Here is a 19737-nt window from a genome sequence, read left to right as displayed (position 1 = left end):
GCATGCTACGAGAAAAATATGTTTGGTGGGTAGCAGACCATCAGAATGAGGTAGCAGACGATCCGAAGATGTGAAAGCAGGTGAGAAAACAAATCCAACGTTTATTGGCAACGAAGAACCGTGGGAATATTTTATTATGATTGGTATCAGCTGTTATACAACTATTTGTGATCATCGTAGACTAGGAACAAAAGAGATTTTCTGATCGTCTACTACCTCATTTGGCTCCTTCCTACCGTGAATCCCCATCGTCCGTTTGGCTCTGCCTACCCCAGGTGGCACTGCCGTTCCAAGATCAACTTGCACTGGCTTGCACGTCCAAATCGGCCACCATTTTCCCATAGGCAAAGATAGTTTTTATTTATTTTAAGAATAAACAGGTAAGTGCCGTCGTTCCCGGTGTCAAACAAAATGACTACAAAATGCGACCTTCGTGTGAAGTTTGAGCGCGAACCGAGCAGCGGTTCGCTCAGGAAATTTTTTTAGGGTTCCAATTATCGTCGCATTCTTGTTAACTCAACATAATAACAGACGAAATAATAAACGTAGCGAAACAGCAAACAAAAAAATAAAAGTTCAGAACTATAGTCAACGGGTAATTGCAAAAAAAAAAAAAAAACCAAAAGCAGTGTGGCTGTATGCGCACAGTTCTTGAGCCGATCGAGTCCTCCTCACAGCTACCCGCGAGTCGCCGATGGCGATATTGGACGTCTTTCTGGACTGCGAGTCATAGGCTTGGACCTTGACGACGTCCATGGCTTCGACGACGGTGCCTAACTCCACGTGACTGCCATCCAGCCAACTGGTCTTGCCCGTGGCCAGGAAGAAGTGCGCCCCGTCCGTTATATATGCGCCAGCGTTCGCCATGGACAGAATTCGCGGGCTTGGGTGCTTCAGCTCGAAGCTCTCGTCCTTGAAGTTGTTGCCGCAAATAGACTTGCCTCCAGTCTCCTTGTGCTTCGTGAAGCCGCCCATGAAGTGCAAGTGGAGCTCTGGGAGCCCGGGGAAAGTGGAGCTCTGGGAGCCGAACCCTTTTTTCCGCCGGGGAGGACGCCCGGAAATTATCCGTCGTTCCGGGAACCACGTCGGCGGGCAGCTCCATCACGACGCGGCCCAATTTTTACCGGCTTTCGCCGTTGACAGGATTTCTTGGCCCCTGTGCTCCAGCTGGAAGTTCTCGTCCTCGAACTTGTCGCAGTGGGTGGGCTTGCCTCCGGTCCCGCTGTGGTTCGTGAAACCGTCCTTGCACACGAAGTTCGAGATGACTCTGTCAGAAGTGAAGTCCTCAAGGGAGCTGAACATTTTCTCCTCTGGGCACAGCACCCGACAGATCTCAGCCGTCCTGGACGCAACGTCGGCGCGCAACTCCATCACAATGGGCCCAGTTGCTCTCCGCCGGCTGCGACGTCGAGGAAAACTTGGGGTTTACCCGTCGGTGCGCTTGGCTTATGAAATCTTCGCTGATGGAAGCCCGCGTCATGCTCTTCTAAGCGGCGGGTTAAAGAGACTGTTACGATTCAGGGCGCCGCTAACCTTTTCGCTCGTGCTGCAAGTTGCGGAGTGCTCCGGTGATGTGTAAGAAAGCCTGCTCGGACAGATTACAGCTTGCCGATGAACGAACGGCCTGCGCGTGGGCTCCTCGCTGTTGGTGACTAAAACTCGGCGGCTGCGAAACGCGAAGCCAACTGATCTTCATGTAGAGACATGTCCCAGTGAAACGGACGTCGCAGCCGAGATCTCTCTCCCCTCTCTCTCGGACTCAACGAGCGCCGCTACTACCGGCCTCCCGAACTCGGGAGAGAGAGAGAGAGAGAGAGAGAGAGAGAGAGAGAGAGAGAGAGAGAGAGAGAGAGAGAGAGAGAGAGAGAGAGAGAGAGAGAGAGAGAGAGAGAGAGAGAGAGAAACTTTATTTGAGCCCCATGGGGCTAGTCTGGGTGGCGGGTGACCGGCGGTGGTAACCGGTTGGTGACCATTGCAGCTCGCTGGATGACCTTAGCCTGGACCTCACGGTCCGAGCTGCACAACGCCTTCGCCCAGTGCTCTCCGTCTGTGAAAGGGGAAATGGGTTTTGGGGGCACTGCCACATGCAGTGGTCTTGGGTATCGAGGGACCCGCAGTCGGGGCACAAAGGGGTGGGGTACAAAGAAGGGTATAGATTAGGTGAAGTCGATATCGGCAGTGGAGTACGCGTGTCTGGGTGAGTCGCCATAGGCGTTCCTCTTCGTTGGAGAAGGTCGGAGCGGCTGGGGGTAGTTGGCGGCGGGAGAGGCGGTAGTGCGAGGTTATGTCGTTGAAGGTAACAAGTCTGTCGCGGGCTGATAGGGCTCCGTGGCAGGGCTCAAGGCCAGGACCAGCTCGGACGGTCAGCTCTCGAGCGGCCCTGTGTGCTGCCTCGTTCCCCCCCACACCCGTATGGGCCGGAGTCCATACCAGCTCGACTGGGGTGGTGGGAGAATTTTGAAGAAGGATTTTGAGGGCCACAGGCGAGATCATTCCTTTGGCGAAATTTTGAACGGCCGTTTTGGAATCGGAGATTACGATGGAGGGGGGCGGCCTGGGGGTGAAGGCTAGGGCTACTGCCACCTCTTCCGAGGTCGCCGGGGAGTGAGTGTACAGAGTAAGGGAAGCAAGCGGAGGGGCGTCAGGGCCATTAATGACCGCTACCGCACAAGCTTCACGGCTCCTGTATCTCGCAGCGTCGACGTAGACGGTGGAGGGGGTGATTGGGTACCGCTACGTCCTCGCCCTGTGCTCCCTGCGCGCTCGATGAAACGTCGGGTGCATATTGCGCGGTACGGGTCTCACCGTTAGTAGCTCATGAATGTGGCTGGGAAGGGGAATGGGCGCGTCGATAAGGAATGGGCTGTCAAGGCGCAGCCGTCGGAGTAGCATTCTGCCTGAGAGCGTGGCTGTGAGACGAGTGAGCTGACTCAAGAGATGCGCCTCAATCAACCCTTCGGCGGTGTTAAAGACCCCAAGTGATTCAAGGCGGGCAGTGGATGTGTTCTGAGGTACCTGCAGTGCTGTTTTAAAATTTTTCTAATTAGACAATTAATTTTAGCTAATTCGGTGGGCGAAGGGAACAAGTAGGGAAGAGAGTAAGTGATGCGACTAATAATGAAAGCCTGTATCAGCCGAAGGCGCTCCGCCTCTTTGAGCCCCTGATTTCGGGCAGCTATACGACGTATGAGATTGATAATTCGATTGACCTGATAAGTGAGGTGTGCTATGAACGTGGTGTTAGCACGGTTGCTCTGTATGTATAGGCCTAAGATCTTCAGGCATTGCACCTGGAGAACGGGTTGTTCGTGAACTCGGATTGTAACGTCCGGAGGAGAAGTGTCTCTGCTGATACGTTTAGCAGGAAGGATTAGTAGCTCCGTTTTTCCCGGTGAGCATTCAAGTCCAATGCCACGAGCGTAGGCAGCGACGACATCTGCTCCCTGTTGAAGGGTATCCTCAATGTGCCCATCACTGCCCCCGGTCGTCCACAAGGTGATGTCGTCGGCATAAAGACTGCGATGAAGGGATGGTATGTTATTCAACTGCTGGGGGAGATTAATCATCGCTATATTGAATAACAGTGGTGACAGGACAGCGCCCTGCGGGGTCCCTATTGAGGGTAAGTGTATTATGTCAGAGCGCAGGTCGTTGATCTGAAGGACTGCAGTGCGATCGGTAAGGAAATCGCGAATTTAATTGTAAGCACGAGCCCCCGGGGCTAGGGCTCGGCGTTCTGTTCGTGAGGAATGTTGGAGCGCTTCGATGATACGGTTACACCCCCATTTGTAACCGAATCCGAAAAGTTCGCTTGATTTCAGCCTTTGCAGATGGTTTGAATGTATAAAATGGGATAGGAGGTGGACGGGGGATGTGAAGTGAGGTTGGACCGCTAATGGGTAGCTGCACCTCCCCTGTTTTATTCTGCAATAGTTCAGGTCAGGGGTCGGCAGCCTTTTGAGGCGCAGGGCCTAGTTGCATGAAGCCGACACGGCGGAGGGCCGGACTGAAAATCAGGTTGGGGGGGAGAGGGGGGTTTGCAATAATATCTGACAATAATTGACAATCATCTGGCGTTGTATGTGTCTGCACTATTTTCGGGCCATGCGCAAAGAAGCATTGTGAAATCCGCGCAGCCGTTACGGCTATTGTTAATAAAACTCGCCCTCTCGGTGGATTGTTCGCATTCGCTTTGCAACAGCGAATCTATGCTGTCGCCCTGTCGAGTTCTGCTGTAATCTCGCCCGCAGGGGTATTCTCTCGCCATGCAGTAAATCAGTAAAGTTTGCCTTCGGTTTCTTGTCGCCATCACCAAGGCAGCAAGCAACCTTTGCTTGCCGCTCCTCACCACGCTACCTCACATGACGGAGGCGACGAAGTCCGGTTCGGGGACGCCTTCCCTTATGTAACAAAACATGGACAACCGCGCTCGATGGCTCATCCTTCGTCTTGTTCCCTCTCGGGATGCTGCTCGCTCTCTGCTAACTTATACCGCTTCTCGTCCAACACTAAAAAAATTGGCAATGGCGCACAGCGCCACGAAGGACCCTCGAAAAACGAGATGGCGTAATTCGGCGAATAGCCCTGTGCTCGTGTTCTGGGGGACACCCATTAAATCATTGCATCATCTACCACGGTTTGTCTCACTCGTCCTGCCGCTACGCAACAATATCGGCTTCTATGTCGCCGACTGCATTATTTACACTTTGATATAGAACCTCCGAAAGGCCAATTTGCGTTAAATTAGCTACAGAAGGTTGCCCTTTGGTGTGATGCTTGGCAAATGTCAATCAATATTTAAAAAAAAGAAGTGCACATGTCCATTACTCATAATAAAAATATAAATTTTTAGTGCCCCGCTAACGACGTCGTTTTCTCTAAAGCGCATTCGTACGAGCAATGGGTGAACCGGCTGTCTAAGCTCGGACCTCTCGACCCAGCGCACACAAATAGAGAGGGCACGAGCAGCCAGCAAGGACCAGGGCATCCCGGACTAGCGGACGCCCCCTACAGAACCGGTGCTCTTACCATCCTGAACTAATCAGCTCGCTTACCATCCTGAACTAATCAACTAATCAGCTGGGGTCGCTTATAAAGAGCATTCGCTCTTTATAAGCGACCCCAAACCATCCACCGCCGGCGTCGGCGGCGGCGGCGGCGGCGTCCGCAGTGCTCTTTAAAGAAGAAACAGCATCCGGCGCCAGGTTTCGATCCGAGGACTTTGCGATTCGCTCTTTATAAGCGACCCCAAACCATCCACCGCCGGCGTCGGCGGCGGCGGCGGCGTCCGCAGTGCTCTTTAAAGAAGAAACAGCATCCGGCGCCAGGTTTCGATCCGAGGACTTTGCGGGCCGCAGCCCGACGCTCTACCGAATAAGCCACGGACGCGACGCTGATAATGTCAGTAACGTGCCTTATATCTTTAACGCATTCAAACTACGTCGTCAGCGGCGTGCGTTGGCGACTCAGCGGCGTTATAGCGGCTTGATAACTGCGTGGTGTACACGTGATACTACAAACCCGATGGAAGAGATGGAAGAGAAGGCGGCGAGGCGGTGGGCTGCCGGGGCCGAGCGCAAGCGCCGCAAGCGGGCCGACAACCGTGCATTCGCACTTTCACATTCTCCCCCTCGGGGAAATGCGGGGGAATTTTTTTTTAATATAGAGGAGCACTGCGGACGCCGACGCCGCCGCCGACGCCGGCGGTGGATGGTTTGGGGTCGCTTATAAAGTGCATTCGCACTTAAAATGAACAGGATCATATAGGACACGATAAGCCCGTCAATACACTTTGAAATATCAGACACTTGCCGAAGGCGAGAAAAAATAACTAGTAAGAAATACAAACAGACTAACTGTCTGCGAAAAGTTCCGAAGCATAATAGTCAGACACAAGGCGCCTAAAGGTTACACGGCATGACACAGATGCGATATGATCGGGAAGATCGTTCCAAAGGCGTATAGCACTTGGGAGGGCAGATGAGTTAAAAGCATGTGTGGCACCGTAAATTCGTGAAAAGCTGTAGTGGTTGAACAGTCGACGTGACGTAATAGATGGGCGTTGAAGATTAAACGGTGGTGTTGTCTAAGCATAAATGTACTTATGGAAAAGGCATATGATTGCGATATAGCGACGTGTGTGCAATGGCTGGAGACAGCATTGGCGTTTAATTTGTGTGATGCTAGAATGCCGGTTATAATTTCGAGTTATGAAGCGATCAGCTCGATTTTGGATGGATTCAATCATGTCAATTAAATATTTTTGAAATGGTGACCAAATGGACGAAGCGAATTCCAGTTGAGGGGGAACGAAGGTTTGATATGCTAGTTGGCGAACATTTGATGGGGCGTGCCGTAAATTGCGTAAATACAGAAAATAGCCGTTTGCAACGTTAAGCAGCTGTGCGAACATCCGTAACGAAACTATTACATGGAGCAAGCTATTTTCACTGTCATAAATCAGAAACCATGCGATGCATATTGCGTCCAAAAATTGTATGCAAGTAATTATGGACAAAAAGATTTTGCTTTCCGTCCGGTTAAGCCACTCGGCGGGGCTGTGATCGCACATTAATTTCATTCTGTACCGAAAACAAATTCTTCAAATATATATATATATATATATATATATATATATGTCCCAAAGGGTGGGCGCACGACTAACTGCTCACTATATATATATATATAGTGAGCAGTTAGTCGTGCGCCCACCCTTTGGGACATTGACCGCTACTACAGTTACCCAGTGGCCACTATCCCATACCTCATCTTCCTCTGATAGTCATCCTCATCATCATCTTACATTTCGGGGCTCATGTCCTTCTCTTCGCCGTCAGCTGAGTGTGTGTTCCGCGAGGGCTGCTACACCTAATAAACGTCGTGTAGCGGCTGTCCTGCAAGGCTCTTACAAGTGGTGGAGGTCTACCTTGATCCCGTCCTCTACGTCTGCCCATTGCACCCCTGGAGCTCCGTTCCGGGCGCCGTTTACCACCAAAGGCCATGCAGCGTGAAGCCGCGAGCCAAACCGCTGGCCCAGCCCCTGCTGCGGCTCCGATATTTACGATCACCAGCCACCAGCGCGACCCACCGTTTTTCGCCGGGCTCCGCGGCGAGGACGTGGATGACTGGTTGGACCAGTTCACGAGGGTGAATGCATTTAACCAATGGGACGACTCCTTCAAGCTCTACAACGTTGGTTTCTACCTGAGAGAGGTGGAAAAAACGTGGTTCCTAAACCAGGGCGGCCGTATCACTGATTGGATCAACTGTAGGAAGAGATTCGGAAGATTTTCGGGACTCCAAGCACCCGTTCGGACATTGCCAAAAGGAAGCTAGCTTCCCGGATCCAACACCTTGAAGAGACGTACGCCTCGCACATTGAGGACGTCCTTGCTCTCTGTAGCCGAGTGGATGCTGCGATGCCAGAAGCCGACAAAGTTCGCCACCTCCTGAAGGGCATCGCTCCTTTCGCATTCAACGTTCTCGCAGTCCAAAATCCTGCGAGCGTCAGCGATATGCGAACAACGTGCCAACGCTTGGACGAGCTACACTCTATTCGTCTGCACCAGGATGCTGGCGCCAATGAGCTGCCAGGAGACGTGGATTTGCGCACCCTCATACGCAGTATCATCCGTGCAGAGCTGCAGCTGCGTGACCCACCTGCTTCCTCACGGGATAACATTCGCCCAGACGGCCCTCATTTGCGCGACCTTGTAAAACAGGAGTTGGCCTCCATGGCGCGTATCGTCCCAACGACGCCTTCGGTTCCTGTCCCAATGCCGTCATTATATATATATATATATATATATATATATATATATATATATATATATATATGCTCAATGAGAGCATTGAGTAAGGGGGTACAAACTTCAAAGAGTAATAGGGCGGTCAACAACAACAAGGAATACACAGAAAGTAACACAATATCGTGACAAAAGATGAGTAGTAACTGACACTCAAACAAATGTAATAACGCGAAGGTTTGCCGATATGCAGAAAGCTCGGATAACAATTCAGGGTACATGAAAGAAACACAGCAAAAACATTGGAAGGCCAAGGTATAGAATTCAAGTGAGCAGCAACGGCAGTGCGACTGAGCGGCAAAAACTTTGAGAGCAATAACTTAGGTACATCAGAGGTAAAGCACGGTAAAAAAAAATCGGAAGGATCAGGTGTACAACATACACACGCATTATCCAAAAACACATACTGCCAGTCGTACGAAGGAACGTACCAACATTAATTGCCAGACCACGGTGAGTACAACAAAAACTAAAGAGAACCAAGGAGAAGCGTGAAACTAGGCAAGTGGGCACCGCTGCAGCTGCAAACATCAGTGAAGCTAACGCGACATTAGTGCGATGAAAAATGGTTACACAGGTGTTCGCGAAATGAAACGATCTGTCAGATGCGATGCAGTCGGGAAGATCGTTCCACAATGATATGGCCATTGGAAGCGCAGATAAGTTGAATGCCTTCGTTTTGCCGTAGATGCGAGTGAAGCTAAGGTGATTGTGCAGGCGTCTGGACATGCGCAATGGTGCTGTTAAGGGTAGCGTAGACAGTCTTGTGCTGTGAATATATTTATGTAGCAAACATAAGAGTGCAACTGAGCGACGAACGTGCAATGGCGAAATTGAATGTTCTTGTTTTAATGCTGTTACGCTGTATTGACTGCTATAATTGCGAGATATAAACCGGGCTGCTCTGTTTTGTACGGACTCTATCATTGTGATTAGGTAATCTTGGTAAGGGGACCAGACTGAAGATGCGAATTCCAGCTGGGGGAGTACATAAGTGAAATATGCCAGTTTACGGATGCTTGTTAGAGTTTCGTAAATTTCGATATATATATATATATATATATATATGGAACGGCGAAGGAGACTAAATATTACCAGGACAGCAAAGCACTCTTTGTGATGTAGTGATTTTGAACGGATCAGTGTCCAAATTTTGAACGCGCCCTCCCATTATCACCATCATCAGCGTCCTTTTTTCTTTTGCGTCTTTCTCTTCCTCTCTCCATTGCTGTTACTCGGTGCATACCCGCGTTCGCATCGCCAAGCAACTTAGAGAGCACCTAGTGGGGACGAACTTTGCTGCTCGCCTAATTGCTACACCTGTAATTAGCTTGCCCAAATCGCTCATGTAGGTCTGTGTACGTGTCTCCAGCACACGTCTTCAAGTCGAAGACCACGACGCATTCGCTAGGTCAGCCCTCAGTCAGCCATAGGCACCGAGCTGAAGATGCGTGTTCGTCTCGCATTTCGGAGGCCTCTGGTCCGAGAGCGAAATTTGCCATACTTACTTTTCAAATATTTAGGCTTGTCTACAGGGGCTTCCCTGAGGAATATGTTCGAGGACGCCGGATTTTTGACCTGCCGTGTCAACTAATGCTTTCGCACTAACTAAACCAGCCAGGGTTCGGCAAGATACGCTTCGCACAGGAAAGATCAGCTGCGTGCATGCTTGATTCGCTGCAAATTACGTAAGAAGACTATAACGCTTATGCGGCACCTGCCAGGTGAAAAAGAAGATTCTATTCCTTAATTCAGTTGTCGATTGAGTATTTCGCAGGCTACCCAAGAATTCAGATTTAGTTTCAACGCCTGCTTTGCACAAAATGGCGGCCGATGCTTGTACTTCTGCACGGAGCTCACCAGTGGTTCTGCCGGTTGCAAACTATTTGAACCACTTCACAAATTAATAATCAGTTTCAACGCCTTCTTTGTTTGTGCGCAGTTCGCAGTTTTTAGTCTACGGTTGTAATCCAAGCACGACGTCTCGATGTGTGGGCACGTGTGTTTGGTATTTGTTTGTATGTTGCGTTTCCAATAAAATTAGTTGTGAGTTGAGCGTCGTTGTGGCTTCTTCCTTTCTTGCGATAGTGCCTCTCGTCCTGGAATGCGTTTCCAAACGCTCCGCTGCACAGAGCACCCACGTGACATGTGCGATGTCACTGCGCACGCTATCCTTTTGAGCGCCTGCTAATACCAGCCCAACGTTCGAGCTCCGTGGCCTGGATGTAGAGTGATGAGTACTAGAACGCTGACGGCTTGGGTTCAAGCCCCACCAGGTCTATTTGGTACTTTTTTTATTTGATTTTTTTTCTACATTTCAATTTTTTTAGAAAAAATTGAAATGTAGAAAAAACATCAAATGAAGGACACTTCTCAAATCAACGCGTTGTTTTTGTTAATAATGTTGATTTGGTAGGTTTTAGGTCACTTTAGGTTTGGGGCGCAGCCAATTACCACGCTGAATTGCCGCTCTCCATAACTCGAACAGACATGTCACGTGGGGGCTCTGTGCACCGAAGCGTTTGGAAATACGCGTCCTGGAACTAATGGCGACGCCGACAGCCGTTGAGATAGGTTTTCAAACTGTATATTTGCCCTGTTTACATGACTGAGCAAAGAACGCAACAAGGTTAAAATGTTCATGCATCTACGTTTGTGCATCGCGGCACCGCTGTCTCAGACGGGCCCTGGATCAACTACGACTCATATGCCCGATGCATTCTTCCTAACCCAAGCAGGCTGCACGGTTGAGCCACTAGGCATCCTCGATTAGCCAGTCCTGGATAGTCCACGGGCAGTCCGAGGACTGCCCTCGGACTGGAGGCTTTGCAGGAATATATGAGAAAATAGAGTATCGGAGTCCGTGGACGGTCCCGGACTGATAATCGAGGAGGCCCAGTGCATAGCACTCGTGAAAAGAAAAGGATCCGACCCAGAGAACTGGCCAGCGGAGCTGTGGGTTGTCTTTACAAAGACTCAGTTTAGCTTCGGCTTCTTTCTTGCGCGTAATGTTAGAGTCGTCCTAGCGGCTAACTGTCACACAATTTGTTTCCGGATACTTTCGGTAAAACAGCAGTTACAGCCGTTTACTGTACACGCATACTCCCTCCGTAGATGGTCATGTATATGACAGCAGACTGTAATTCTGTAACGTTTACAACTTCACTGTGAACTAATCATCAGAAGTAAATGACACTCGGCGCAATGGTAGAGTCGTCTTGGCGGCTAACTATCGTGTTATTAGTGTCGGGATACTTCCGATTACACCAGAGCAGTTTTCTCCAATCCTATATGCTTCACTGCGCTACAGTTAATGAGGGAGAGCCAGCTTACAAAGTCCAAGCTTACACCGACATTTTTAAAGTCGGCTTCACCTCTAAACGCAAGTGCATTGCTGGGAAGGCGTTTTTAAGGGGCAATATAAGCCGTATTAAATAAGAATATAAAGGCCCTATGACCTTTTACTTTTCTCTGGTTGCTGAAGCTCCACCTACTGAACACTAGTCAATCAGCACCAGCATCGGTGTGACTGGTGACATTTCTAACTACGTCCGCGCACAGGACACTTCTACACAGGACACTTCTACCGATAGTTCGGTATGTTCAAAAAGCCGTTACCCGCCGCGGTGGCTTAGTGGCTAAGGCGTTGTGCTGCGGTTTCGATTCCGGCCGCGTTGGCCGCTTTTCTGATGGAGGCGAAAAGCGAAAACGCCCGTGCGTCTAGATTTCGGAGCACGTTAAATATCCCCAGATGTTCAAAAATTAATCCGAAGCCCTCCACTTTGGCACGCCTCATAGCCTAGGCGTACCTTCAGCGCGCTAAACAACACAATCGATCAATCAATCGATCGATCGATCGATCGATCGATCGATCGATCGATCGATCGATCAATCAATCAATCAATCAATCAATCAATCAATCAATCAATCAATCAATCAATCAATCAATCAATCAATCAATCAATCAATCAATCAATCAATCAATCAATCAATCAATCAATCAATCAATCAATCAATCAATCAATCAATCAATCAATCAATCAATCAATCAATCAATCAATCAATCAATCAATCAATCAATCAATCAATCAATCAATCAATCAATCAATCAATCAATCAATCAATCAATCAATCAATCAATCAATCAATCAATCAATCAATCAATCAATCAATCAATCAATCAATCAATCAATCAATCAATCAATCAATCAATCAATCAATCAAGAGCCCCTTCCACCGCAAGAGAAAAATAAAATACTGAAAATAAAGGAAGGCGCATAGCAAAACAAACCACAGCGCAGCAAACACACAGAAGGCATCAGAAGCAACTAGCCACCGCGGAACCTTCGTGCTGCGATATCACCAAGCCAGCACGGTTGACTGCCAATCGCCCAAAATTGACCCATGTCCTGCTTGCAGCGGCTACTCTTGACCTGACAATGCACGTCGTCACCTCTTCAGTCGAACCACGAGCCACTGACCGGCACCTGCTACCTCCTGTCATCGATAATTACTATTCCGCGAGCGCTAGGGTTCCGAAGAGGCGACGATTGCACCCAGCGGCTCTAAATTGATAGCTGTTGTGAGAACAGCAGCAATGCAAAAGCAGCTGCTCCGTGACAAGAAAAAAAATTAAACCCAGTTCCACCCAGCGTGAAATCTGCTGAAACAGCGGAGCACATGTGGTCCTCTTGTGCCGGTTCGAACGTCAACGGGCGCTCTCCCGAGAACAGCAGCGCCTTCGCAGAACATAGTCTACGGTTCGCGCCAAGTAATCGGCAGCTGAACGACACCGGCGTGAAGGAAACCCGCCCCTGCGAGACCACTGCGCCCTCTATCGGTGTGCCTGGGAACCGCCTCGCCGGCGGTTTCCAGACCGACCAACAGAGGCCGCCGACGGGTCTGGGAACATTTAATAATGAAAGGCAAAATAAACGCCTCTATCATGAAGCATAGAGCACTGTGGGAATATAACAGATATGAAGTAGTGAGAGGAATCTCGAAGGGTGTAATGGTACCAGCACTCACCTTTTCAAACGCAGTATTATGTGTCAAATCAGATATTCAATCAGGGCTAGAAGTAAATCAGAGGGCGGTAGGTCGATTGGTATTAGGAGCACACAGTAAAACAACAAATGAGGCAGTGCAGGGAGACATGGGATGGGCCTCATTTGAAGTGAGAGAAGCACAGAGCAAAATATGTCTTCAAGAACGACTTAGAAATATTGATGACCAGAGATGGGCGGCCAAAGTGTTACGGTATCTTTACATGAAAAGCGTGGACACACAGTGGAGGAGAAGAACCAGAAGGCTCAGGACAAAGCATATGAAACCTGGAAGTGCAGGGGAAACGACCAAGGCAATAAAAAATTAAGTGAAAGAATAATAGACAACGACCTGGAAAAAGAGGATGGATACGAAGAAGTCCTTAGATATCTGCAGGATCGGGAAGCAGATCACAAGGAAATAATTCTTCAATAATACCAAAGGGCGTGAATTGCTTTTTGAAGCCCGGGCGGGTTGCTCGCGCATAAAAACGCTTATCCGCGAGCCGGTACAGGAAGAACTGCGCGCAGGCTGCGGCAGGGAGCCAGAAACCATGCGACATATTGTAACGGAGTGCAAAAGTATCCGTCCAGTCCTCAGTGAGGGAGCCATCCAGCTTCCGGAAGCCCTTGCTTTAAGATTAACGAAAAAGTGAATTGGACAGCAGTAGAAGTTAGTAAAAGCAGGTTAGAGTGTCGGTGGTAAAAGAGCAGAGAACAATCTGGGAAGACATATGCGAACAAAGAAGTCATATTAGCACAAAAATTGCATAAAGGTATTTTTATTTTATTTTTTGTATTTTTTCGCGAGGTGATTGAACAGTGGCGTTACGACTAATTAAGGCCGCTGTGAAACGCCACCCCGTTACAAAGGGGGGCCGCTAATCATAATCATCATCACCTAATGGGAACCCAGAGTTCCTGTATAAGCTTCGCCAGAGTTGCGCGTCTGATTTCCACGAGCCGCCGCGCCGTCCGTTCCTCCGTGACGGGAAAGCCCGCTTTCAGAGCAGCGCACCGAACTCCTTTTAACAGCGAAGCTGTTGAGCGAATCGTTTATGTATGGTGTCCGCAGTTAAAAATACCAAGCAAAGGCCGAGAGGTCGTGCACGCGCGCCTCGAGCGCACGTTCGTCAAGCTAATCATACCAGCTTAGGGAGATTGGCCAACACTGGCCAGAAAAAAACTCCGCCGTTCGCCGTATCGGGGCATCACACGCTCGGAACGAGAAAGACACGGCATGGCGTACGCCCTTAGTTCGTTCGTCCCCGTGTCGCTGTGCGCACGCGCTCTGCGCCGTAGCAGAACCGCGACTTGAATGTCGAAGCTCCTGCAGGTGATCATTGACTTCACATGGCCCGGCCACGGATAGTTCGCCCAGCAGAGGAAAAGGCCGCGCTTCGAGAGGTTCGGCATGCAAAGAAGTCGCGCTTGCAGAGTGGCGTGTGAAAAAAAACGTCGACCAAAACGCCGAGCTCACTCTGTCCTTGCGCAAACATAAAGTCATTGAAATGCCATGCCGCTGACGTCAACGACGACATCACAACGACACTAACTTTTTGGCCGTCAATGATCACCTACAACAGCTTCGCCATTCAAGTCTTGCCCGTGAGTGCAAGCTTCCCGGAATTTCTTTTCTTCAAGTTGTGCGCAGGCCGGCGCCTCTAGACGGTATCACACTCCCGCACCGACTTCGCCAAGCCGTTGCAACCGGCGCGGCGGCTCTAACATGCGCGATGGTTGGCTTTCCTGCGAGACTTAGAACTCAAGATGGCGGATGGACACGCAACTCTGCTCAACATCCAACATACTACATGGTCTCCCTGTGTTCTCCACGTGTTTGTCGTGTGGAAAACGCCTGCGCTGGTTTTGTTTGTCTACGAGTTCGATCCAGGTATGGACAGTGTTCCCAAGACGCCGTTCCCAACACATCACATGTGCAGAGTGAAACCACTTAACTTATTTTAGAGGGCATTTAACTGTTTTGTGGTTTGGCACTTGCCTCATTGAGCTTAGTCGAAAGATACTGCATGCAACACCCGGAACAAGGTTACTCTAAAAAATATCAAAGGGAGATTAGTAGACGTACGCGTATACAATATAGCCCCTGTGTAAGGAGCCCTAAATTGGGCTTTTTCGGATAAACCTAAATTTACAATAGTCGGAGCGGCGATAATGCTCGATTTTTCTCAAACGCAGAACTTTATGGCACAGTGAACTGCTTTCACGTTACAAGAAATTTCAGATAATTGTGTTTCTTTGTACGATGCGCCCAACTTATCCAGCAAAATTTCGCTGCCTTCTCATGCCAGCGTTTCGCAAGAGGCCTATAATATGAAACATACACGCCTGCGATGGGAAGGTATAGCAGTTGACCCTTCTGCCGTAGATTTTCACTAGGCCACGTGGCGGATTATAATCACTCGAGTGCGGCGAAGAAAGGAGTTGTTAAAGCTGGGCTACGCACTTTCACTTCGAGCTTGCCCTGAAGCGCCGATATTTTGCTAGGTAACAGATCTCGCAGGAGAGAAGGCCATGCAAACAACATGAACGCAAGCTGGTTTATTGAGCAGCAAAACCAGGCGCGGATCCGAGGTGTAGGCCACTCGGCTGTCATGTCACTCTCTTGCGGCTTAACAGGGATCCTGTGCCTTTGGCCACGGGATGTGTGTGGGTCTGGATCTGAAGCACCTCATGGTCGACGACCTCGATTTCCCCTGGAAAAAGCGGATGCGAAGAATCAAAGTCCGGAGGAAGTGTTACGGTACGCACATGGAGGCTGTCAAGAGTGAGGTTTTACGTACACAGACACCAGGCGCGCTAGTCAGTCGATCTGCCGCCTATTCGCCGGGGTCCATGTTGCACGGACTAAACGGAACAGATCGGACAAGATTTCGCAGCGGGCAAGGAGCCCCCTCCCTCGTTTCTGCTTAAGCAGGGGGTGTATGTAGCTTACTCGCTGTCTAACGCCACGTTGAAGAGCTGCAGGCCACTGCCGCGCTGTAGCGCAAGTTTTAACCGTTTATAGGTCTTTATAGGTCTGCTAGAAAATCTTCAGGTGACCCGGCTGCCGCACCGTAAACCCACTTGGCGCAAAAGCAAAGTGTTCCGGACTGCAGATACTATACAGTTCATGGTACATCCCGCGTCTGTAGCTCCGCGTCGATGGCGTTTACCCTCGACCTCGCAAACAGGGAAGCTGTCTTCCGCAGCGTGGAAACGCACTGAACCTCGGGCGGGCTCACAAGCTGGGAGGCCCCACCCGTGATTGGCCGAGGCCCGATTGCGTACGACACAGCGTGCAAGTTTCGCACCCGACTCGCTCTACTATACTATAGTACTAGCGGCAGGTTCTCCCTATAGAGTTCCTGTATATAGCTCCCCTAAGGGAGCAGAGTTGCGCGTCCATCCACCACCGTGAGTTCCAAAGTCCTTCCTGCGGGAAAGCCACCGTTGAGCCGCCGCACCGGTTGCAGCGGCGGGCGAAGTCGGCGCGTGCGTGCGTGTGCTGCCGGCTGCGCCGACCGCTGTGCCGGGCAGCCGCAGCCGCTGACCTGCGCTCAACTTGAAAAGGAGTTCGGCGCGCAGCACCGAAAGCGGGCTTTCCCGCCACGGAGGAACCGGAGGCGCGGCGGCTCGTGGAAATCAGACGCACAACTCTGGCGAAGCTTATACAGGAACTCTGGTTCGCCCTGTTTCCATTAGCCCGCGTAGTTTTTTTTTTTTTTTTTTATCATTCCTGCAGCTAGAAAGAAACCGCCTAACACCAGCGATTGCGAAGCGAAATAACGTATTTGAACTATATTGATTTATTTATTTTAGGGTTTAACACCGCCGATGCAACGCAGGCGATGAGGCGCGCCGTAGTGGAGGGCTCCGGATTAATTTTGACACCCTGGGGATCTTTAACGTTTGCCGAAACCTCGTACACACGGGCGTTTCTGGTATTATTTTTATTTATTTTTATTTATTCATACTGAAAGCCTAATTAAAGGCTCATACACGTTCCGGTGTCCACCCCTAGGTGTGACAATTTACGCCTGCTGGTGGTCTTTCCTTTCCTTTTCCTTGTCAATAAATTCATTCATTCTCATACAGGAGTGGTACAGTGCAAAAAATACGGCACTTTAACAAATCTCTCCAAAGGTGTTAGCATACAAGGGCTAATAATGGCGATGTATGTTTATATTTCACAGGTTAACACACTGCCATTAATATTTAGAGTTGTACAATATTTCAACCTTAGCAACAAACATGTCCACAGAACGCGCTTCAACAACTTCACTAGGTAATTTATTCCATGTTTCTAGGGTTACTGGAAAATAGGAAAATTTGAAAGTGTTACTACAAGGAACAAAAGGCCTGATATTACAGCTATGGCTGGTTCTACGTGAATGATAGGAGGCCGGATATACGAGTTTTTGTCTATGTTTATAGCACTGTGATAAAGAGGATAAAGGAACTTTAAGGATTATACCTGTCTGCGGCATTTTAATGTTGGTAGGCAAGCTTGGTTGCGGAGTGCGGTTATGCTATCATACCGTGAGTATTTCGAGTAAATGAAGCGGAGGGCCATATTTTGTATGTGTTCTATCTTATCAATGAGGTATGCCTGGTGAGGGTTCAATACTACGCTCGCGTATTCAAGACTGGGACGTACTAGTGTTGAGTACGCTGCTAGTTTTGCTTTAGGAGGGGCCGCTGATAATTTTCGTCGCAAAAATCCTAGTTGTCTCAATGCTTTAGCGCAGATATTGTTTACATGTATATTCCGCTTTAAGTTTTTAGCAATTGTTACACCTAGGTATTTCACACTGTCCGTCTGAGTTAAAATATGACCTTCTAGATCGTAATTAAAGCATAGGGGCTGTTTTTTCTGTGTTATAGAGATACTTTTTGTTTTGGTTGCGTTAATCTGCATCCCCCATTTGGCGCACCAGGCAGAAATGGACTATAAGCCGGAAACGAAGACCTACGGCCGGAGCGCAAGTCTGCACGTCCATTTAATGCTATGGTACCCACGACGAAACGGTAAAAACATGAACGTCATTGTATTTTGCGTGTAGTCGACACATCAAAGCACAAGGTTGAGTTTTTGTTTGCTCCTTGTGGCACAAACCACTCATCAGTCGTCTTCATTGTTGTAGAGGCAGGCTTGTTCTAAACATGTCGTGAGTTACAGTTCGTGTAAATAAGTATGGCCTTGTAATTGTTGAATGAGGATTTGCCACAGATCTGCTCGTTGTATCACGGAATCTTGACTTAAATGTCTCTTCTAAAACACTTATGAATTTAGCTAGAAAATCTGTAAACGATTGCGCATATATACGTTCATGCTAACTGTTGTTGATCGGGCGCTTTCTGGACGGCGATGAAGTTTTCGGTCCGCGCATAGAGGGTTTTAAATCGCCCCTCCAAGGGAAACGACCGCATCCAGGAGCTACATTGCTGGAAGCTCAAGAAATGAGCGAAATTGTCCTGCGGGAACACCATCGATACCACAGGCTGTAAAAAAATGATATGTAGTGGATTCTAGCTCCGTTTTCTGGAAAGCTGTCCGAATTTGCTTAAGCGCTTCTATGCTTGCGTGCAGCGTCGGTGAAAAGCGCTGAACACGTCTCTACTAGGACACGCTTGCTGCGACAATTTTTGAGGCTTTGCTGCCCTCAGGATTTCGATCGTCAGCTGGAGCTCTGTGGAATCTGCGGACCGGTGGGGGCTGGCGACGGGCGATTACGCTATTGTGCTTGCGAACAAAATCGGGCACCTTACCTGCGCCGTCGACGCGTCTTCGGACCCTCTGCAGTCTCGGCCCTGCTTGCCCGCGCCCTTAGAGCTGCCCGTCTGATCCTGCGCATCTTTTTCTCGAGGCGTTTCAGGCGGCGCTTGAGCCGCGCCAGGAACGTCGTCGGATCCTCTGCGTCAACCCAGCGATCAATGGAGCCGAACAGGACCGTGAGCAGTAGCAGGAACAGGTCGTACGCCGACATGCTTGAACACGCCTCGAGGAGGGCCCTTCTCCCGAGAATTCGCTCTACGAACAAAGCTCCTTCCGCTGGCTCGTGCCGCGCTGGCGTTCGAGGGTTGCACGCGTGTCAGATTTACGATGAGGATAATTATGGCTCTCAACGTATCGGCACCTGCTGGCAAGCAAAGTTATGTTTATATATATATATATATATATATATATAGTCAACTGAAAAGCGACAGAAATAGAACAGTTACACCGCAAACAGGATCACAAATAGTAAAGAGGACGGTGAAGCGCACACGCAGATAACACGAACCAGAGGTAATAGCACCTATGTTTATGGGCCCGCTTTGATTGCTAAGGGGCACACAATTACTGCTTAATTTAAGCCCTTTCTGCTTTATTGGTGTTTCTCTTTTTCTCCCTTCCAACATCAGTAGCCTGTAATAAAGTTTTATTCTCGGGATGTGCCCTTCTCATCGATGGTCATCGCGCAGATCGTGTTGCTCTTTAAACCTTCATCGTTCCAGCGCCATTTGGGGGCAGAGAGCTGGGACACGGGTACCTGCGCAATACCATTTACTCCTCTTGAATCGTGTATCTATAGCTATAGGTGCTATTACCTCTGGTTCGTTTTATCTGCGTGTGCGCTTCACCGTCCTGTTTACTATTTGTGATCCTGTTTGCGATGTAACTGTTCTTTTTCTGTCGCTTTTCAGTTGACTAAACATAACTTTGCTTACCAGCAGGTGCCGATACGTTGAGAGCCATAATTATCCTCATCGTAAATCTGACACGCGTGCAACCCTCGAACGCCAGCGCGGCACGAGCCAGCGGAAGGAGCTTTGTTCGTAGAGCGAATTTTCGGGAGAAGGGCCCTTCTCAAGGCGTGTTCAAGCATGTCGGCGTACGACCT

At 49.4% G+C, this 19737-nt stretch overlaps 1 pseudogene; it reads right to left on the bottom strand.

The window, feature by feature from the left end:
* Window positions 1–266: 266 nt before the first annotated feature.
* LOC144159990 (peptidyl-prolyl cis-trans isomerase-like) lies at window positions 267–18840 on the bottom strand (annotated as a pseudogene).
* Window positions 18841–19737: the final 897 nt, after the last annotated feature.

Source organism: Haemaphysalis longicornis, unplaced genomic scaffold (genome assembly GCF_048455015.1).
Source record: "Haemaphysalis longicornis isolate Haplotype H1 unplaced genomic scaffold, Haemaphysalis longicornis Haplotype H1 scaffold_1, whole genome shotgun sequence".
Taxonomy (NCBI): Eukaryota; Metazoa; Arthropoda; class Arachnida; order Ixodida; family Ixodidae; genus Haemaphysalis; species Haemaphysalis longicornis.
The sequence above is the reverse complement of the archived record's forward strand: the minus strand, read 5'-3'. Positions and strand labels throughout refer to the sequence as shown.